The sequence below is a fragment of the Gobio gobio genome (genome assembly GCF_949357685.1).
Source record: "Gobio gobio genome assembly, chromosome: 8".
NCBI classification, from domain to species: domain Eukaryota; kingdom Metazoa; phylum Chordata; class Actinopteri; order Cypriniformes; family Gobionidae; genus Gobio; species Gobio gobio.
The window spans coordinates 3184358-3192870 of NC_137114.1; the positions used below are offsets into that span (position 1 = coordinate 3184358).

Consider the following 8513-nt stretch of genomic DNA (forward strand, 5'->3'; position numbering starts at 1 on the left):
TGTTCTCATTAGAAAACATGACCACCCACAAACACAGTCTCAGCATGCGCCCAGACATGTGAAACAGTGTTCGTGGCCATCAGTGAGGACAGGAAACAACCGCATCCAGAAACACACAGATAGAATGTCATCTTTAAAAAGACACAAGCTCTATCTGTGTAGCTCTTTTAGGGAAACTGCTCTCCGCGGTGCTGAAGCACACAGGGGAATAGTCGCGGCGACACAGACAGGGAAAATGTGCAGCCTGTCATGCACGCTCTCTCTCTCTCTCATAGAAGGCGATCTCTTACCAGCCGTGAAAACGGCTTTTCAGCACTCTTAACAGCGCACCGAACCAGCTGTGAGAACAGCCTTTTGTTTTTGCTCAAAAAACAAAATAGAAAAAGAAAGAGAGAAATCAACCCCGCTGCAGTGCCGTCACTCCAACACCAAACGAGGAGAGGTCCACCAAAGAGCTTGACTCGTTATAATGTTAACACACGCTTTGTAGAGAGTGATTTCAGGACAAACCATTCACCACTCGGCTCCGAAGCAAAAGGTTGATTTGATGCAATCACCTGTGTCTCATTTATACCCGCACGGCGTGGCATGAGCACCTGGTGCAATCATTGCATGCCAATGTGCATTGGCTCGTTTAGTTACACTCGAAGTAGATTGGCTCTCGCGAGCAAGATTCCTATTCGTCGGTACTCCGATGTGGCGTCGAGAGTGACCGACTGAATGAGAAATAATGTTTGCTGTATCTGCTCTCCTCATAATATAATATAATGTAACTAATATAATATAGTATAAATATAATGTTTGCTGTAACTGCTCTCCTCATAATATAATATAATTAATATAATATAGTATAAATATAATGTTTGCTGTAACTGCTCTCCTCATAATATAATGTAATATAATATAATTAATATAATATAGTATAAATATAATGTTTGCTGTAACTGCTCTCCTCATAATATAATGTAATATAATGTAATTAATATAATATAATATAGTATAAATATGTTTGCTGTAACTGCTCTCCTCATAATATAATGTAATATAATGTAATTAATATAATATAGTATAAATATAATGTTTGCTGTAACTGTTCTCCTCATAATATAATGTATTGTTCAATTCAATTCAATTCAAATGTATTTGTATAGCGCTTTTCAAAATACACATTGTTTTAAAGCAGCTTTACAGAAAGTGCATTTCATAAATGTACATTGAAAAATGTTAGAAAGAGAATGTTAAAGAAAAATGTTGTTAAAGAAAAAAGTTAATCAATCATGTATTAATTTAGGCCATAACAACGCTGGCGTTGAGTCGTCTCTTCACAGGCGTCGAGTCGTCTCATCACAGGTGTTGGGGCATCCGAAGTATCCATGAGAGGCTGGATACAAACTGGAGGTTTAATTTGCTAGGTTATTATAATCTAATTGTGGCTTCTTAATGAGAGGTTTTATGACTGCCAACTTGAATATTCTTGGAACATGACCTAAAGATAAAGATGAGTTAATAATATTGAGAAGAGGCTCTTCCACTACAGGTAACAACTCTTTCAGTAGTTTAGTGGGTATTGGATCTAATAAACATGTTGTTGGTTTAGATGCAATGATAAGTTTATTTAGCTCTTCCTGTCCTATAGTTGTAAAGCGGTGTAGTAGTTCTTGAGGGGCGATAATTGCGGTTGAATCATAAGACATCATTAAAGATTGTACATTTAAAATTTTGTTTCTGATGCTTTCTATTTTCTCAGTGAAGAAATTCATAAAATCATTACTACTAAACTGTAACGGAATATTTTGCTCAGGCGATGTTTGTTTATTTGTTAGGCTAGCCACAGTGTTAAATAAAAACCTTGCATTATTTTGGTTATTTTCTATTAGTTTGCGGAGATGCTCAGCCCTGGCTGCTTTTAGGGCCTTTTTATTACGTGACATACTATCTTTCCACGCGATTCTAAAGACCTCTAAATTTGTTTGTTTCCATTTACGCTCTAAGTTACGAGTTTCTCTCTTGATAACATGTGTAGCACTGTTGCACCATGGTGCTTTAGTTTTCTCTCTAACCTTTTTTAATCTAATTGGTGCAACAATTTCTAATGTACTAGAGAAAATGGTGCTCATACTGCTAGTCATTTCCTCTAGTTCATCTGTTTGTTTGGGTTCACTGAGCAGCTGAGACAGATCAGGTAAGCTATTTGAGAATCTATCTATAGTGGTTGGAAGGATTGTTCTGCCTGGTCGATAACGTGGCGCAACATGACAGATTTCAGCAGTACGCAGTATGCAAGTTACCATGTAATGGTCAGTGACATCATCACTTTGCGGTATAATATCTATATCGGTTGGGTTGGTTCCAAGTGATATAATTAAATCTAGTGTGTGATTAAGACGATGAGTGGGACCAGTGACATTTTGCTTGATCCCAAAGGAATTTAATAGATCTGTAAACGCAGCCCCTAACGCATCATTTGTGTTATCTACGTGTATGTTAAAATCTCCAACAATTAATGCTTTATCGACGTTGACCAATAGATCTGAGAGAAAGTCTGCAAACTCTTTTAAGAAATCAGCATAGGGCCCTGGAGGTCTATATACAGTAGCCAAGGCTAGAGATAATACGGATTTCTTTCTTACATCTAAGAGCGTAACATTTAGCACTAGTACTTCAAACGAATTAAACCTGTGAGCTGTTTTCTGGGTAACATTAAGAATATCTCTATAGATTGTTGCAACACCGCCGCCACGACCAATCAGACGGGGCTCATGCTTATAACAGTATCCTGGTGGAGTAGGACCGAATTTAGACCGAAATAATCATTTGGCTAAAAATAGCGCTTCAACCCGTGCACGCGCTCATGAAGCTTAAGGAGTTAAGCCAGGTTTCAGTAAGGCAAAGTACATCGAAACTATTATCTGTGACCATTTCATTTACAATAACCGCCTTAGGTGTGAGCGATCTAATGTTTAGAAGACCTAGTTTTAGAAATTGTTTTTGTTCACTAATATTGAGATTTTCTGGTTTAATCACAATTAGATTTTTCCTAGATCCTACAGTAGATTTAATGTTTGACCTCACTAAACGAGGAATAGACACAGTTTCTATATAATGTTCTACATTGGTACTTATGTCAATTAAGTTAGGACAGCAAAGACTGTGATTTGGACTTTGACTTACTACTCATATGGGGGTGTGTAACGCCCTGGAGATGTTGTCCGACAGAAGAGCCGCTCCGATTCTGCTGGGGTGAAGGCCATCAGGACGGAAGAGCCTAGGTCGCTCCCAGAACAGATTCCAATTATTTACAAAGAGCAGCTTCTGTTCATTACACCATGACATTAACCATTCATTTAGAGCAAATAATCTACTGTACTTTTCATGTCCTAGTCGGTACGTGGGAAAGGGTCCAGACACGATGATCGTTGCTTCAGGCGATGTTCTGCGCACCGTCTCGACCAGACTCCTGTAGTCCTTCTTCAGAGCCTCCGTCTGCCGCAGCCTGGTGTCGTCATTTACTCACCCTCATGTTTCAAACCTGTATACCTTTCTATGTTCTGCTGAACATAAAGATGTTTAACCCTTGTTTAACCCTCTTCATTTGGGAATTACACTCAGGGTCTTTGGGGTCTCCACAGACCCCAGGCAACAAAATGTAATTTTGTAATAAAATTGTAATTTTACTCTATTTATTTATGTTTTAACTCAACATCTGTGCAGTTTTTGGAGTATTTATAATAACTGTAAAATTTATATAAATAAATTAAAAGTTTTTTTTCAATGGATTTTCACACAAAATTAGTTTATACAAAATTCACTTTATAAAAGACCCAAATTTCTAACCGTCATTCGTGGGGATAACATGGATAATTTGACAATGTTTAGTGTAAGATTTTTGCCCATCCTTTGGAAAATACAGTTTTATAATAATAAAAAAAAGACTTTTACCAGTAAATGGCTGCAGAGCTCCACTGTTTGCTATGTGCTATTTGACTGACTGAAAGACATCTTTCACAAGTATTTTTCAATTGGATTCCTATCTAAATGTTATGAAATCACAATTATAACAATTCAAATTAATTAATTTTGTCAAAGTTTAGTATTTTTTAGTACTAAAAAAATATTTTGATTATTATGATATTATGATTAGAATCAAACGGAGTCTTTAGAGTTTATCATTTTATTTCAAACATCTGAATTTCTTATAATTCTACAAATTTAATGTACACTTCAGTTACTAACTGTAACAGAACAAAAATTTACAGAAATTAAGTTATATTACATATTGAGTAAAAAATACACAACATGAACATCAAAATGCTATGAACTGAACAGCAATAACAAATTAAACAAACATTCCTGTATGTGTGTTCGAGCATGATCATTTTGCATTGTGGATGTTTTATGCATTGTTGGAAGTGTGCCACTTCATTTCTGTATGTGTGTTCTGTTGTTTTTGAGGATGAATTTTGTCCATTTTCTAAGCAGCCTGAGTGTGACTTTTTTTGTCACACGAACATAAAAACAGATATCAGTCCAATGAATTTTTTTTATTTGTAGATTTAGAGAGTGTTGACAACCGTACAAAGTCCATTTTGGAACAAAGGGAATTTTTTTTTTTTGAGCAAACGTCCCTTGGGGTCAAGAAGAATGTTTGTAACCAAGCAGTTCTCACCTCCCATTAACTACCATAATCATTTTTCCCTACAATGGTAGTTAATGGGAGGCAAGACCTGCTTAGTGACAAACATTTTTTTAAACATCTTTGTGTTCAGCAGAACATAGAAATGTGGAATTCATAGGTTTGAAACGTGAGGGTGAGTAAATTAATTTTCATTTTTTGGTGAACTATTCCTTTATATAATGATAATTTTGTAATTGTTATTTTAGTTTGGTTAATGGATGTTAAACATTAATGAAAGAAGAACATCTGTGGCTGTTCAAAAACAATCAAATGTTTTGCTAAATCAGAACATGCTTCTTTTTGCTTATGTCCACAAATGTGTTCTTGTCTGTGATGTACACGTGATTGAAACGTTTCATGGACGTTCAGGTCTGACGGGACCGATTTTGAACCTTTTTAGAACCTGTAAAAATGTGTAAACCAAGACATAATTGACTGCATTTCACGATGTTACACAATGGGTGTGTGATTATTTTATATGCAGGCTTACACACTTAAATTATGCAGCAACACATTTAAACATCCAGAAGACGACGCATTTAGACATCCAGGGACGCGCAGAAAAGACGTGGTATTCACGGCCAGATGACGTCGAAGACGTCCGTTCAACTTTCATTTTGGAACTATTTTTCAACCATGACGGGACGTGTCGGAGGGACGTCTTTTCAACGGTCATTAAACGTCATAATGTTTGCTGGGATTTTTCTTTTCGATACGGAACAAAACGAAAGTGAAACTAACGGATGTTACTGCAGCTCAATATGTTATAAAACACAAACAGAATTAAACTAAACGCATGTGTTAGTGTTGTATCTCACATTCACATGTCAAATATCTATGTATATGTGATATATTTACCTGTTTGTTCCATTATGTGCAGAAGAGCTCCCTCCGTGTGGCAGGAAGGCGTTTATTAATGGAGTCAGTCAGTCTGAACAGGAAATGGGTGCGACTAAAGCTGTAAAAGAGTCACAAGAGCAGCAAAGAAAACATCTTGTTTATGTATGTAACCCTTGTTCCCTGAAATGAAATATCGAAGCCATAAACCGATTTGTAAACCACAAACGAAACATTTGAAATCTCATTTTCCATGTATTAATCTAAACAAAACAAAAAATGTATAAAAAAATAAACAAGCTGTCTTATCTTTCCTCATTATTCAATTCCAAATAGGAAATGAAATTATCAGATGATACACGGACCCTGCAAATATTTAACGTGAGAATCCTGATAATGGCGCAACACGTGACTCGAGGTCTAGTTACACCACTGATAATATTCCAGCATCTCCTGTAGTCTACATGTTTCATGTACAGTTAGAGAACTTGAACATACAACAAACACTTCAATTATTTCTGTTTCTCAACACTGAACAGCTACACAGAGATCCCAGCAAACATTGGTCCGACGGCAACGTCGCCTGGCCAAAATAGTCACGGTAGGACGGCATAAATCGGTAAAAGTATGTAACACAGAACATTTCTTTAAAATGCACTCAGATACATTTGTACATGTCTACAGTTCTCTCCGGTTGCATGTATAATAGTTACTTTGACTTTTAGCTACGTGTAGTTCAATATATACCCTGTTGTGAATCCGTCGTGAGAGGACGTCACTATGGTGACGTCTTTTACACGTGCATTTATAGTCCATGATGACCCTCTATGAAATCATTGTGAAATATGTAGAAGCAGCTTACACCTTGCATGGTAAATACTGCAATAATTAATTTAAGTGCCCCAAGTAGTTTTTAAGAGGTTGTGAATAGACGTCCACTGACGTCCCGTAGCTACTCGTCCAGTCAAGACCCATAAAAAAAAACCTTTATGAAATACAAGATTTAGCCTATATTTAATTTATTTTTATTATAGGCTAAATATATATTTAAAATCACAAAGTGCTCTGTGTGGTTAAGTGATTGTGAATGTGAACCCACTGCATTTGAGTCATTATTTCAACCCGTTTTATGTATTCGTTGTTATTATTTTTATGGAATGTATGCATATACATATGTAAAACAGTAATATATCCTATCACCACACTGTAAAAAATTTATAATCTTCCCAACTCAAAATTTTCTAGTGACTGGTCACATCTAAAATTTTCAATTAGCCAAATTGAATTTCTGTGAATTGAATTTTATCCATTGTGGCAACAGCCTGTTAACATGGGCTCAATTAGAAATATGTTGAGCTAATGGAAAAATGTAATTTACCAACACTGTAAAAAATGTCAGACCTCTCCAATTAAAAATTTTCTAGTGACCGATCACATCTAAATTTTTTAGTTGGCCAAATTGAAAAATTTAGATGTGATCAGTCACTAGAAATTTTTGAATTGGAGAAATGTTTTACAGCGAAACTGTGTGGTTGGTCCAATTAAATATTTTAAATTGTAGTAACAATTGTTTATTTCTCACTGTCCCAAAAGACAAAAATGACTAAAAACATAAATATATTAAGCAAAATACAGAAACAGACAACAGGGTTGACATTTTATCACATTACTTTATTAACAAGTAAATTCCAACACAGGATATTTGGGTGAAAATACCTTATTTTCAATAAGGAAAAACTCTGAATACATTCAAGAAGTCTTCTGCAGAACAGGATGTCTTGTTGTGGTGAAGAAAACACGGCACGGCAAGCTAAAAACCTGCAAATAAAAATAAAAACTAACATTAATGACAAAGCTCCCCTGCATCACATCTGGCAAGAGACAGAACAGAAGTTTCTTCATTATATAATGAGGATGAGACGAATGAATGGACATAAGAAAATCACGAGCTTGACGTGTTTGATATTAAAAGGCAATAACTCAAGCCCTGAAAGAGGCCGATGCCAAACGCACCGTGTTCAACAGTCGCATGCCGCACATATCACACAAATGACTTAATTTCCTTATTACCTATTGTTTTAGACATATAAGACATGAGGAAAATAAAACTATTGGCTACAGGCTACCATTAGATAATTATGTGGTAAACGAGAACACACTCATGAAAACAATGAATGCATGAACTCGTGATTCTACAAAATGTCTTTTAAACTTCATACCCGGTCATAAAGCAAAACTCTGGAGAATAATTTCAGTGCTAAATACTCACCAACGTCTTTGTGAGATGAATATCTCTATTCTCTCGGGAATGTGTCTCGGTGTTCAGCACCTGCTGGTTCGGCTCCGCTTGCGCTGCCGCTCCCGCGTCTCCGCGTTTGAAATCTCCACACAAACGGTTTTCTTCAAGCGCATTTTGCGCATGCGTATACCGTTTTTCGGACGGAGGACTTGTTCAGCCAACATGGATTTTTCACTTCGACTTCATAGATTGACTGAGCACAATTAAATATGTTCGGTGAATATACAATTTTAATTTTTAGTGAAGACCTTAAGCTATGATTAGTACAATGCATCTTTTTGCATGGCGATAATTATTTGGAAGTCATTTATTGGGCCAATATGTAATGATCAATTTACACAATTTTTCCCCCCAATTTTTTTTTACAGTGCATTAAGTCTGACTTGAACTGTGCTGCCAAGATGTAGTAACAAAAGATATTAATAAATCTAGCGATATTTCAAAATCCCGCGATATTATAGATTATCTCGCGAGATAGCGTCCATGCGTTCTCCCGTTCCTTTCTACAACCACGAGGAGAAGAGGACTTGAGGAGAGAGTTTGATATATTATTAAAAATCTACTGTTGGGTGAGTACATTTTGTAGTATTTGATACATTTATTTGAGTTTTACTTGTTTAACATGAAGGAACCGAAAGAAATGATGCGCACGTTGTCAACAGAGAATTACTTGAGTTTTGTCTAGAATTAGCTAGCAGGCTA

General features: G+C 36.1%; 1 protein-coding gene across 1 annotated transcript in view; it reads right to left on the bottom strand.

Moving 5' to 3' along the window:
* LOC307130995 (uncharacterized protein) overlaps nt 1–5631 on the bottom strand; it is a 68281-nt gene extending 62650 nt beyond the window's left edge. Inside the window, exons 1-2 of the mRNA XM_079824358.1 lie at nt 5534–5631; nt 3172–3548 (exon numbers count right to left, since the gene is read on the bottom strand). The gene's annotated coding sequence lies outside the window, so the exon portion shown is untranslated. The remainder of the gene's footprint in view (nt 1–3171; nt 3549–5533) is intronic.
* Nucleotides 5632–8513: the final 2882 nt, after the last annotated feature.